Genomic DNA, 14,022 nt, shown 5'->3' with positions numbered 1-14,022 from the left:
GGAAATAAGCTCAAATTTTTCATGTCATGGGAAGCTTTTTAGATCTTCTGATGAGGTCATGCCTCACTACTAAATATATAGATATTGATAGACTAATATTCAATGTGAAAATTAACTAGAGAGCTACTACCAGCATGTTGGTTGTCCTTGGTGTTGTGATCAATGTGATTACACATGAGACAATGGAAGCCATAGGTATCTTTATTCTTAGTAAAACCCCCAACATATTAAAACTTTCTAACTAATCTACCATGAAAGGAGAGGGGATCCTCTAATGTGTAGCAATATCCATGGATTCATGGGAGTATCATGTTCATTTCATGGTTTTATAACCTAACTCCTCCTTGTGGGGATATCCTTTAACCTTAGGAAGGACATCATTGGCCACTATAGATGCATCCATTGATTGAAAATCTAGTAACATAATAATCTATCACATGAACTCCACCAAAAAACATACCCTATATCCTCCCACTAAGCCCAATATTAATTATGTAATCTAATTTTGGGCCAACAAATAGTGTGATAATGAATACATTACTCATTAATTTTTTATTCTAGATCAATATCTTTCCCTTTGAGAGAAAATAAAGAATGAATAAATCGCTAACTTTATAGTCCACTCCTCCTTGTCTAAATCACAGATTCATACCGACATAATGGACCCTCAAGTTAAAGCTTCTTTTATCAAAATAGAGACATCAATTGTGGAACATGAGTCATATTTTCAATAAGAACAAGATTCAATGTTGGAAACCATAGAAATTACCCCTAAAAAATGGTTGAAAAGAAATCAAGGTATAATAAAGGACTGGAAGCAGTGACTAATCAAGGTCTTACGAAAGCATAATGATGTCTTCCCCTGGGACTACACTAACATGAAGGGGGTCCATCTAGGCTTGTTCATTAACTAAAATCATATCAAGAAGGAATCGTAACCCATCCATTACCTACAACAATGAACGAATCCTTTTTTGTATGACATAGTTAAAAAAGATTTTACAAAAATAACTTTCATATAATTTAATTAACCCTATTTCGCATAGAAAATGGCTCTCCCTGTTATAATCAAGCTTAAAAAGAAAGGAAAGTACTTGCTTTGTGATTATTAGTGAAGAAAAAACACATAGCAATGTCCACTACCATTTATCAACCAGGTGCTAGACACATGGGCACGAAGGAACTTTTCTTTCTTTTTTGGGTTTAGTTGATACAACTAGATTTAGATTGCTCCAAAAGAGAGAAACAAAACCATGTTCCCTTGTTATTATGATAAATTTTCGTACCATTTTCTATTATGTGGACTTTTTAATGCTCATGCAACTTTCTAACAAGTTATAATTGGAATATTCTCTCACCTAATTCATGATTGCTTGGACATTTACATTGATGAATTTAAGAGCTATTGTGATTATTTTGATGTGCCATTGGAAAATATAGAAAACAATATTAATCAAATTTAAGGAACGTAATGTACAACTTATAGTGAAAATTTCTTAAGGATGTTAATGGACAGTATTATGCAAAGGCATCATATTTCTTTTAAGGTCTTCATAGTGAATTCTATAAAAATAAAGGTAATATTAGACTTTCTTACTCCATGGAATTAGAAATAAGTATGAAGTTTTCTTTGATGTGCTATGATACAAATTTAAACTTGAAGGAAAAAAATTACAAATATAACCATAAATATAGAGATGCAACAGAAATAACATTTCATTTCATTAATATTAAATAATGAAATATGCTTTCAAACAAAATGGAAATGAGACTAGCTCACACGATGGTAGCTTATCTCTAAGAAGAGATATGGCAGCTACATGCCTTTAAAATGAGTTACAACGAGGCTCAAGTTCCTTTTTATTATTGAACAATAAGAGAAAACCCTAAACAACCAAAACCCTAACTTGAGGAGATGTAACACTAAGAGTTTATGGGCCCCGTTGGAGTTAATTGGGCAACCAACTTCCTAGGGTCCTAAGTTGTTCATATTATCTTCGTTGAACACGCATGATACCTCATTGGAGATATCTCTCTGAGGAATACAACTAAAAATGTGATTTCATTGAAATGGGGCAAAGGAATATTGTGACAAAAAATGTCGTTTAGGGCCTCAAAACGGCTCTGGAAGTTCAGAACTCGAAAAACTACGAAAAGTAGTAAATTATGCTACAATTAAGGAAAACTGAAAACAAAAATTGACAGAACAATGGTGAGAGTCCAAGTGTAATAGGTTGGTGGCCACCAATATCCTCCTGGATCATGCTAGTTATTAACGGTGTTTTATTGAAAAATAATTCAACCTTTACCTTCCTTAGTAAAAACATTGAATTTTAGTGGAAAAATAACTACTAACATGCCTTCAATGAACTAAAATGTAGGGTATTTGAGGCTCCCATCTAGAGAGGTATGAATTGATCCCTCCACTTTCACATATAGAGACACATTAGATGTTCCTATTGGAGTAGTCATGAGGAAATAAGTAGAACATCATCCATACACAGTATACTCTATTAGTAAAAGTATCGCTCCCATGGAATTAATCCTCATAGTAATAGGAAAAGAGTTTCTTGTGGTGATTCATGCTATTAATAAATTTTGGCATTAAATTACTAGATATCATGTGATATTAACTAATAAAAATGCCACCATTAAATATTTAATGATAAAACCAATTACTAATTGTAGGGTAACTAGATAGTTATGCTATTTCAATAATTTGACATAAGCATCTTAAACTAAAAGATATTGTAGGAAAATTTCCTTTTTAGGTTTACAATGAAAAAAATGGGCTACTTGTCGAAGATTATTTTCTTGATGGGCACCTTTTATTAGTATCTACTAACATTCCATGATTTAAATATTCCTAAGTAGTTGGTTGAATGAAAACTCCAACCTCACCTATATCCAAAATAGCAATGATAGGTCATCAAGAAGAGCTAGAAATTTCCATGGACCAATGGATACCTCTTTTATCAAGGGAAGATTCGATTATCCAGTGATGTGTGTGAGAGGTTGAGATCTATGACATATTTAAGGCTTGGCATGATGGCCCTTGTGGGGGTTACTTTTCATATAGAATGAAAAAATCTAAATTAAATAAAGGATAGTATTGGCCCACAAGCTTCTGATATGAAAAGTAGTGTGTAAAAATGTGAGTTTGTTGTCAATAGATGGGAATGTGAGTACAATCATATGAAATGTTTTTACAACCAAAAATGGTAACATAACCCTTTAAAAAAAGGGTTCCTGATTTTTTTGGGTCTATCAACCCTCCTTATCAACAAAATCCCTACATCGTAGTTTATATAGAATATGTTACAAATTGGATGGAATAAAGGACAATCTTAGCTGCAACAACGTAAGAACTATCATTCTTTCTCCATGAGGAAATCTTTGCCAAATTTGGGATACCATGGGAGATCATCACCAATGGAGGAACACAATTTAATTCAAGGCTCATGGAGAACCTCATTGAAACATACAAGATAAAATACAAGGTAACTACTCCATATCATGTACATGTTAATGGATAACAAGAAGGAACAAAGAAGATCATTGAGGCAATTATAACTAAAATTGTGTTGTTTCACCTTAAGTACTGAGTAGACTAACAATATGAAAAACCAATACTTGGTTGTAATCCATATGAATTGGTTCATGGAGAGAGAGATTTATTTTACCATAGAGACAAAAATATAGACTTGATGTGAAATAGCACAACTTGGTATGGAATTATCCAAGGCACAAGAATAGAGACTTCCTCAAAGAAATGAATTTGATGAATTTAATCACGTTATCCTACAACATACTACTATGTTACAACATCAAATAGATTGGTGCCATCAAAAGTTCATAAATAAGAGGATATTGAAAGATGGAGCATATGCCTTCTTGTTTGAATCAAAATTTAAGAATTTTAAAGGAAATTTTTTCATTTGCTCGTTTTGAACCTATGATATTGACAATATCTATGATAATGCATCCATTAATATTACTACCTTTTACAAGGAAACAAATCCACTAACAAAAAATGGACAAAAGCTTCAACTATATCATAGACACTTGTCAAAGAATTCCTTCTTGAGGAAGATCATCGAAGGATGTCCTAATAGTGATATGTAGGTTGTCTCCAAAGGAGAAATGCATGGAAGATAATTCATTCATACATTCTATTTTTTCCAAAATAATAACAATAATAATAATAAATCCCACTTTTGAAAACCCGTAAAGGCACACTTGGGTGCATGAGATATGAAAACTAGCCTAGCTAGTGCGTGACTTGGTAATTGAAAATTATATATATATATAATGAAAACCAAGAAAGTAAATAGTTCATGAGTAGAAGAGCACTTCATAGTTTTGTCGAAATAATGTTAGGATCTTCTTACTAAGGTGGTTTACAAGTTCCTTGTACTTTTTTGAACTATTAATAAATTATTCTTAGGTATATATTGTGATATAGTGAAGGTTGAGCCCTCATTGCTTCAAGGTAATTCTAAAAAACCTTATAGAGGATAATACTAGCATAGTTGTTGTAACACAATGGTTACAACTTCTTCTGAATGAGGAGACTACAAAACTATGTTGTAACATTATCCAAGAAAATGTAATGATCATTGTTGCAACATTGTCTTGGAGTAGTTTCTATAACACCCATTTGGAAGAGTGTTATAACAACTCATGCTACAAAACCTAGCGCTAAAAAATGCATAACACAACACCCCTACCAACAAGTACTATATATTTTTTGTGGGACAATGTGACATAACAAAAAGCTGCAAGAGGTTACAAGCTACCATGGCTAACCTGGAAAATGGAAACAACTCATAGTAATGAAAGCCGTCGATTTCCTTTTCATAATGAATGCAAGTAATGGAAATAACTTCTAGTTACCTTGAAAATACTACATGCATCACCATCCATAACATTGTTGGCATTATGAATTATGTGTTGTCCTTGATTGAAACCTACCTGATGAGTTGTCCTTGATGACAATCTACTTGATGAGTTTTCATTTTATGGGAACCTAATTTATAAACACATAAATAGGAAGTGTCTATAGATATGACTCAGCGTTTTGACAAAAGCATAGAAATTCATAGGTTGAGGAATCATAAAGTTGAAATTTTAGGAAGTATATGTGAGTTCTGTTAATAAAAGGCACATACAAATGCATGTATGAAGAATGAAAGACGTGTACAGTTTCTGTACCATGGTATTCTAAATACAAAGGGTACTTACCATGGTATTTCCCTATGGTATTAAGCCCAGTAATGGATGATTTGATCCCGTCTATGAAAACCATCAGCTAGAGTATGGTTTTGACCCGTGGTATTGGATAAGATCTAAGGTATATAAGGAGATGAATATCAAAGTGGCAAGCGTGTGCCAGTGATGAATATCTTATGAATAGATCGATATGAAGAAAATATGCATGTAATGGGCTATTGATGTTTTCCTTGATCTAAAGCTAAGTATGCACCCAAGAATTCCCTAATGGACCAGATCTAATAAATCTAAGATGACAATCTCGATTATGAGGTGTGTTGAACTATATTGATAGTGTCTTTGTAACACCCTCCTTCCACATCTACCCCAGCAATCGGTCAGGTGGTTTAAGCATGTGACGAGAGGCCACTATGATATAATTCGACCTCCTAAGTAAATTTAAGGAAGTGGAACTAACGGACACACACCATACATACATCCAACATCATCCACATAACCCTCAGAACAAATGTCAACCACTTAGATAACATGTCCCTGGGTTCCACTGTTGTTTTAGGTCTCTTGGGCCATATCCGCTCTCATGCTACAGGCAAGGGAGTGACCAGCAACCAAAAGTCGCTCTCATATGCCTACCTTCCAATGCTTGTGGACCAAAATTGTCACTCTTGTGCCAACGACCCCGGGATTTAAGCCACTTTCTCAGGCTTAGAGCCCAGGAAACTACCTGGAAATGATCCATCTCTTCAAATCAGTAAATTAACATGGAAAGGAAAGTACTAAAGAAAATACTTGTTCAAGACCTTAACTAGATCCCTACTAGCCATGATATGTATTTCGTGAAACATATCATTGACATCTAATCTACAACTGTGAACAACAAAATTAAGTGTAGGGATCTCATACTTATCTGAGAAAAGCTATGAACCATTGTTCCCTTATTCCATTTGTTGCATTATCATCTATTAAGTCATAGACACATTATGCATTCACATGCAAGTAAAAACATGGTGAGAGCCATACATAACTACTATTATAAAATGTGCATATAACCAACATAATAGGAACAAAAATATAATAAACATATCAACCATCAAATCCATAAATACATTAGTACCTTAACACATGGAAACCAAGGGAAAGGATTTCTCATTAACGAATGCAATGAACCAAACCAAGATGGGACTACCACATTCCACTTAACTGTAGAATGGCCAAGCCAAATCCCCCTTCATCCATTCACCCCCATCCCATATTCCAAGGATTAATGTAGGATCCCATTGAACACATGAATCAAAACTCATGCAACGCTTCCGGAGACCATCCACCTCAACGCATCAAACATGATTCCACCTCATAGTTGAACATCACCAAAATCATGATCGGATTGGTCTCCATCCAAGCCTTCTGGGGCTTCCAGGGTGTTTGCCGAACCAAGGCTTCCAGAACTAGTAACTCAACCCATAGCTTATATAGGGCTTCTAGAAATTTTGTCCAATCAAGGCTTTAGGACTAGTAAATGAACCCACCAAGGGCTTCCAGAGAATTTGTCCAACCGGGGCTTCTAGGACTAGTAACTCAACCCAAGCTCTTATAGGGCTTCGAGAGTGTTTGTTCAACTAGGGATTCTAGGACTAATAAGTCAACCCAAGCTAAGGAAACATGATAACCAACAAAAAAAAGCAATGAAATTAAACCCACAATCACCATGCATATCCAAGAAATGTCAAGGCTAGACAATCCATTGTCGACTCAAGGAATCCCCCATGCCAATGATAGATCATAACCAAGAAAGCACATGCATGTGTCATGCATGCCAAAACTAGTGAAGAAATAGTACATGCAACTTGGTACCTCCAAGAAAATCTGATGTCGATAGCTTCTTGTGCTTTCCCTCTCTTCCTTTGTCGTCTTGCTCCAAGGATCCAAGTATGCCACTGTTATAGCTCCAAATCTCACTCTTATGGTTTGTGATGCTGCACTCATGGCCTAGGGCAACCCCTCCTTCCAGACCTGGTCCAAAATTTAAAAAACAGTGTTTTATCCCTTATACGCGACATTGCCCTGAGTTAAATGCGTGTATACAAGGTAGGCATATACCCAACCCACGTATATGTATTAAAAAACTTAAAACAATATAAAACTCCTTAATTTCAGGTGGAGATCGCGGGTTTTACTTGCTGATCACTTGTTAGTGCCTGTGGCCCAACTGTTCCCAACCAACTCCCAACTAAAAAAATACTTTGGGAGAGGTATAAAAAGACCTCAATGGGAAGGCCTAAGGGAGGAGAGAAGAGAGAGAAAGGTTATTATGCTGAGATTTTTCCCCTGAGCAGGTTTGAAGATCCTTGTGCCTCCTGCACTTCCCCCATTTGTACAGGAAACCCTTGTTTCCTTGTGTGTTGATCTTCATCCACTACTTGTGACATCATGAAGTAAGTCATGGAAGGAGTTTGTTAAAGGCTTGAGGCTGAACGAATCCTGAAGAAGACTTTGCTTGGAGCCTGCGAAAGGGTGACTCAGGTGAAATTATTCCTTTTCTGTACTTTATTTGTCTATAATAAAAGAAACACATGTCTTGGTTCCTGATATAAATCTTCTTTATGTTTATGATATTCATGTTAGAATTCATATGAGAATAGTTGTTTGAATTTCATAACTAACTACCTTTATTTATAACATGAAGATGGTTTCTTTTTAAGGTTTTGCCCATATACTGTTGTGCTCTCCGGAATTGGTTGTTTGCAGGATAAAGGAGCAAGAGGAACTTTAAGAATGGTTTGGATCCTAAAGGACCTTCTCAAACATTGGACCTAAGGTACGCCCCCTTACCATAGAATTTGCTTATAATAGCATAATGGTTGTGTGAATGTGTGTTTATCTATATAGACAACTTTCAGTCTGCTAGGGTTTCAACCCAAAAGCCCTAGGGGAACCTTTCCCTTAACAACCACACCCTCCAAGATTGCTCCATGAAATCTCTTAGTATCCAACAATATGAGATAGAGAGAGAATAATGAGAGAGCTCCAAAGTAAATTTACAAAAGGTTACCAACTAATTCTAAGAAGACTTTTTATGAATGAGGCCTCTATTTTCTTCAATTTCCATTATTTTCCTTCATTTTCCTCCTCACATGCAACCTCTGACCTTTCACCTCCTTTTTCTCCTAATTTCCATTATTTCCATAAATAAATGTGCCGAAATTCCTTTTAATGCCCTATCCATTTCCTTTTCCAATTTCCTTAGCCATAAACAACCAAATGAGTACTCCCAAGGATTTATTTCCCAACATTTAGCCTGGAATAAGTGTCCCGTTCATATGTGGTTATTGTTATTAACATTTACTACATGGAATTTTCACCAGGGTTGTTACAAAACCTTCCCTCTTGGGGGACACCATCGTCAGTGTTCAAACACACATATACCTCAAAAACCTGCTGAAAGAAGACATACTAGTCATGGAGCTTTATAACATAGCTTGATAAATTATTTATAATGAAAGATCTGCTCAAGAGAAAAAAAAACACATCATGACAACATGATAACATACCACATAGTGGAGCTTTATGATACAACTCATTAGAGTATTTACAATGAAAATCCAAATCAATACAAACTCTTATCACATCATAACATCATGATAACATAACCACATGATAGCATAATAACATAAAACCCATACCACATAGTCGAACTTTATAACAAAACTCATTACAGTCTTTACATCCATACACATGTGTACATATAACAATATCATCGAAATATATACCAAAGAATATGCTAAATCATATCTCAAAACATATATAAAACATATACTAACATCGTATCTAAGGACATATATCGGAACAACATATAACATATATCAACCGTCATAAAGAATATATTAAACCAACATAAGAAAATACTAAACCACCATGAAGAATATACCAAGCCATCATAAGGAAATGCTAAACCACCATAAGCAATCCACAAACCACCATATTGAAGTTCCTTTGCCTCAACTAGAAAGAAAGGAAGGATACATGGCCTGCATCTGATCTGCCATCTCACATATAACTTCATTAGGCCCAAAGTGCTTCCACTACACTTTAACTTTCTCTATTGCTCGATTCTGGAGCATAAACACATTTTTATGAAATATAAACTAAGGTTTCAGTTCAAATTCTCCATCTAGTTCCACCTGCAATATAGACCAGTCAATATCATGATCAAAATCGTTAACATACTGCTTAAGAAATGAGACATGGAAATCATCATGGAAAATCACTTTTGGAGGCTGTGTAAGTCAATAGGCTACTGGCCCAATACTCTCAACGATACTGAAGGGTCCACAAAACTGCGGTGCCAGCTTGGCACATGAGCCAATCTGTAAGGAGCTCTTCTTCGATTTGATGACCAAGTACACCTATTCCCCAACCTAGAACACCTTGAACGACCTGTTCCTATTTTCATAACTCTTCTACCTATCCTGTGCTGCCTTAAGGTTCTTCTTGATCACCTGCATCTATTATTCCATGCCTTCCAACATATCTAGTCCAATCAATACCCTGCTAACCAGATCACTCCAATTAACGAAGTGTTATAACTCCACTGATCTGAATTTAAATAGGAATGCAACAAATTACAAATACAACCATAAATACAAAGATGAGATAGAAATAAGACTTCATTTAATTAATATCAAATACTGAAATATACTTACCGACATAGTGGAAATAAGACTAGCTTTGGTGATGGTAGGTTATCTCTGAGAAGATATGTGGTGACTACATGCCTCTGAACTATGTTACAATGAGGCTCCAAGGCGTATTTATTATTGAGAAACAATGGAAAACCATAAAAATCTAGATGAGCACCAAACTGTGGGCCCTGTTTGGGTCAAGTGGTACATCAATTTCCCAAGGTGATAACTTTGGAATATGATCTCCGTTTTCTTATCATAATACCTCATTTCGAATATCTCTATGAGTAGGCCGAAACTAAACCCACTGCCTCATCTAGGATCATTTTAGTCTCTTTGGTTTCCCAAAAAACGTCATTGAGGGCCTCAAAACGGCTCTAGAAGTTCAGGACCCGAAAAATTGACAAAAATAGTTAATTGTGCTACAATTATGGAAACTGAAAAGCTGAAAGTGATAGTGTTGGGGGTCCAAGTGTAATAGGAGGGAAAACACCAATATCCACCTAGATTAGTCCTCCCCCTTTAGGAAGCAATGGTCCCCATTATGTTGAGTGCCTCCATGAGATGGGGAAAGTTCTGCTAAAATTGCTTCTTAGTGATCCATTTGCCTTCGTGCAGGAATCAGCCAGTTTTCACAACCTGATATAGTTGGATCATTTGTTAGTGAGTGTTCTTAACCTATGTGTCAATAGTTTGATTAGTTGTGGCCTCTTCCATGCAGTATGGGTTTAACTCTATTGGTGTGAGTTGTTCTGCAATGTTTGATGTGTCCAACAATGGTGGGAAGTATGGTCAAAGGAAGTCCACATTGAACACTGGGTGCAGACCAAGTAATGGGGGAATGGTGAGCTCAAAAGTGTTGTCTCCCACAGCCTTGGTAATTGTGTAAGGGCCATATTAGAGTGGTCTAAGCTTCTGATGGGCTTTGGTAAGGTGTTCTTTTTGCAAATTCAAGAAGACTTTATTGCCCACATGAAACTTGTGTGGCACCCGACGTTGACCATGTCGCTGCTTGTACTTGGCATTTGACTTCTCCAGGATGTCATGAACTTGTTGGAAGATGTTTTCGATGCATTTAATAAATCTGGTCACTTTATCAGCCTTGAATAGCACATGTGTGGATTATATCTCTGTAGTCACGTGAGGCATCGAAACATCAATCAAACACAATGGTCGAAATCCTAAACCCACTTGAAAGGGACTGCAACCATTCGAGCTATGGAGATCTCTATTATAACTATGCTGCCCGTATGGAAGAATCTCATCCCAGGTTTGAGGATGCTTGGAGTTATACATGAGGAGTATGTGAACTATCATCCTATTGATGACCTCTATCTGGGGATCAGTCTGGGGATGGAAGGCAACCGATTTGGTGAGCTAGGTGTCCAATAGTGTCCAGAGTATTGAGAAGAATATGCTCAAGAAGATGATATATCGATCTGATATAATGGTCTATGGGATTCCAAAATGTATCCATACTCATTCAAAGAAGAGTTTAGCGGTTTGGTCTATCATGATACTCTTCTTGCCAGCCACCAATATTTCCATCTTGGAAAAAATTTCCATGATAAAAAATACACAGTCATTACCATACTTGTGGGAATGGATGATAGACATATATTCCATGGGGTGGATTCCCATGGTTGGAAGGGACTAGGAAAAGGAGTGTACAGGCCTTGCGTCTTGATGGTTGGCTTACTCATGTCACAGGAAGTGCAGGATATGATATATTTCCCAACATCCACTCAGTGTACGGGGATATAAAAGTACTTTTGTAGTGCAACCATAGTTTTCTCCACACCAAAGTGTCCTACAACCCGACTATAGTGCACCTCTAAAGTGTCTCACTTGAAAGAACAAAAAGGTGGCCCAGGTAGCATAATAATGCATCCTAGAGGTGTAAATTAGGAACCTTCTTACCAACAACTAGCATGTGGTATGTCGATGTGAACTCTGGATCATTTTTGTATAGTTGCGACCATCGAGAGGTTTCCTGACCACAAGAGTTGAGAATAGTAGTCAGTGTTGCAATCATGGGGTGGCTAAGGAAGTCTGCAACATGATTGGTGCTACCCTTTTTGTATTTAATATTCAAGTGGAATTGTTGCAGATATGTAGACGACTTCTAATGGAAATCATTCAGCAACTTCCCTTATGGCTGTATAAACTAAAGAGGTCAGTCATCAGTGTGGATAACCATCTCCTTCCCCAGAATCTAGTGCTTTGATCACCAACAAGCCTGCATGATGGAATACATCTCTCTATCATAGGTGCGGTACATCCAAATTGTAACAGAAAGTGTCTCACTATGATAGGCCACGAGATGCCCATGTTTGGTGAGGATTGCACCAATACCATAGTCTAAGGTGTCTATCTCGATTTAAAATGGCTATTGCAGGACTGGCAGTGTGAGTACTGATGTTGAGTAGAGGTGGTGCTTCAACTCAATGAATTCCTTCTGTTGGGACTCGGACCAGGAAAAAATTTCTTTCGCCTTGCCCTTAGTAATCTAACTCAAAATCCAAGTGATATTGGAGAATCCCAACATGAAACTTCGATAGGAATTTGCAAGACCTAAAAAGCTATGAACCTTAATTAGAGTGGTCGGGGCTGGCCAATCCTGAATGACATTCATCTTGGTTGGGTCGACATGCACACTAGGCTCATCCATGATGTAACCCTAGTATTGGACTTGGCTCATGCCAAAGGTGCATTTCTCCAATTTGGCACAAAGTTTGTAATGCCGAAGGGTTTCAAGGACCTACCGAATTTTTTGGAAGTGTTCTTCCCAACTCTTGCTAAAGATGACGATGTTATCCAGATAAACCGCCATGAATGAGTTGGTGAAGGGTCGCAAGGTGTCATCCATTAACCTCATAAAAGTAGAAGGGGGATTTTTCAACCTAAAGGGCATTATAAAAAATTTAAAAAGGCCTTCCTTGGATTGAAAGGTGGTCTTCCATACTTCTGTGGGATCTATTAGAACCTGGTGATAACAAGACTTCAAAATGATCTTGCTAAAATACTTGGCTCCCTTGAGTTGGTGTAGCAAGTCACCAATCCATGGGATTAGATACCTATTCCTAACAATGATTTTGTTTAGTGCCTGCTAATCAATGCAGAGCATCCACGTCCCATCCTTCTATACAAGTACAATTGGGCTCCCACAAGGAGAGGAACTTGGTCAAATGTTCCCTTCCTATAGCAACTCTTGGATTTTCTGCTTGATATCTTCATTTCCCAAAATGGAGAGGTAATATATCATCTTGTTGGGTAGAGGTGATCTAAGAGTTAGATCGATTGAATGCTTAACCTGACAATGCAAGGGTGCCCCTGTGGGTGAGGAGAAGATGTACCTATATTCTTCCACGACCATATCCACCTACTTCTGCTGCTTAGAGGAACCCTTCCTAGGTGCCATGGGTGTGGCTATGACCTTCCCCTTGATTTGAGAGTGAATCAGAAAGAAAAAGAAAATTCCCAGTTTAGGAGATGACCATACTGCATTTCTTAGCAGAGATCAAAGAGATCGACTTAGGTGGGGCTACCTCCAATAACCCAGATGACTTAGTACCCAAATAAATAATAATAGAGTGAGGTCTAAAATGATATAAAACATGTTTCTTCCATAAGTTTGGTCCTAGTAATACATCACAAACTTCAAGAGGAGAAACATCACACAACACCTCATCCATTCAGGGCTTGATGTTGTAGGGAAGGAAACACTGCTCACTGACACAAAGATCTCATCCTTGGTGAAGAAACCTAATGGTATATAGCTACAGATGTTTTTTAGCAAGTAGGCCCAGCTGCTTCATAACCTATGTTGAAATGAGTTTATTTTGGTTCCCGTTATTGACAATGAAATGTAGGGGAGAACCCTTCACCCACATTTGTGAGTGGAATATGCACTCACCCTCTTCTGGATCTTTAGGCTCAATATTTTGGATCTTGGTGGTGTATATAGTGACACTGGGATTTGCATAAATGATATGCTTCCCTTTTCCATTCCCCTTTTCGGGTTCTGACTCAGAGTCAGAACATGCGTCAGACATAGAAGCCTTCAGCTTGGCCACGAGTTACTTCTTGGCCCGACACTCATTTGGGTTGT

Source organism: Pinus tabuliformis, chromosome 7 (genome assembly GCF_031772625.1).
Source record: "Pinus tabuliformis cultivar Carrire ecotype Pingquan chromosome 7, CPIR1, whole genome shotgun sequence".
In the NCBI taxonomy this organism is placed as follows: domain Eukaryota; kingdom Viridiplantae; phylum Streptophyta; class Pinopsida; order Pinales; family Pinaceae; genus Pinus; species Pinus tabuliformis.
This window is presented reverse-complemented; position numbering follows the sequence as displayed.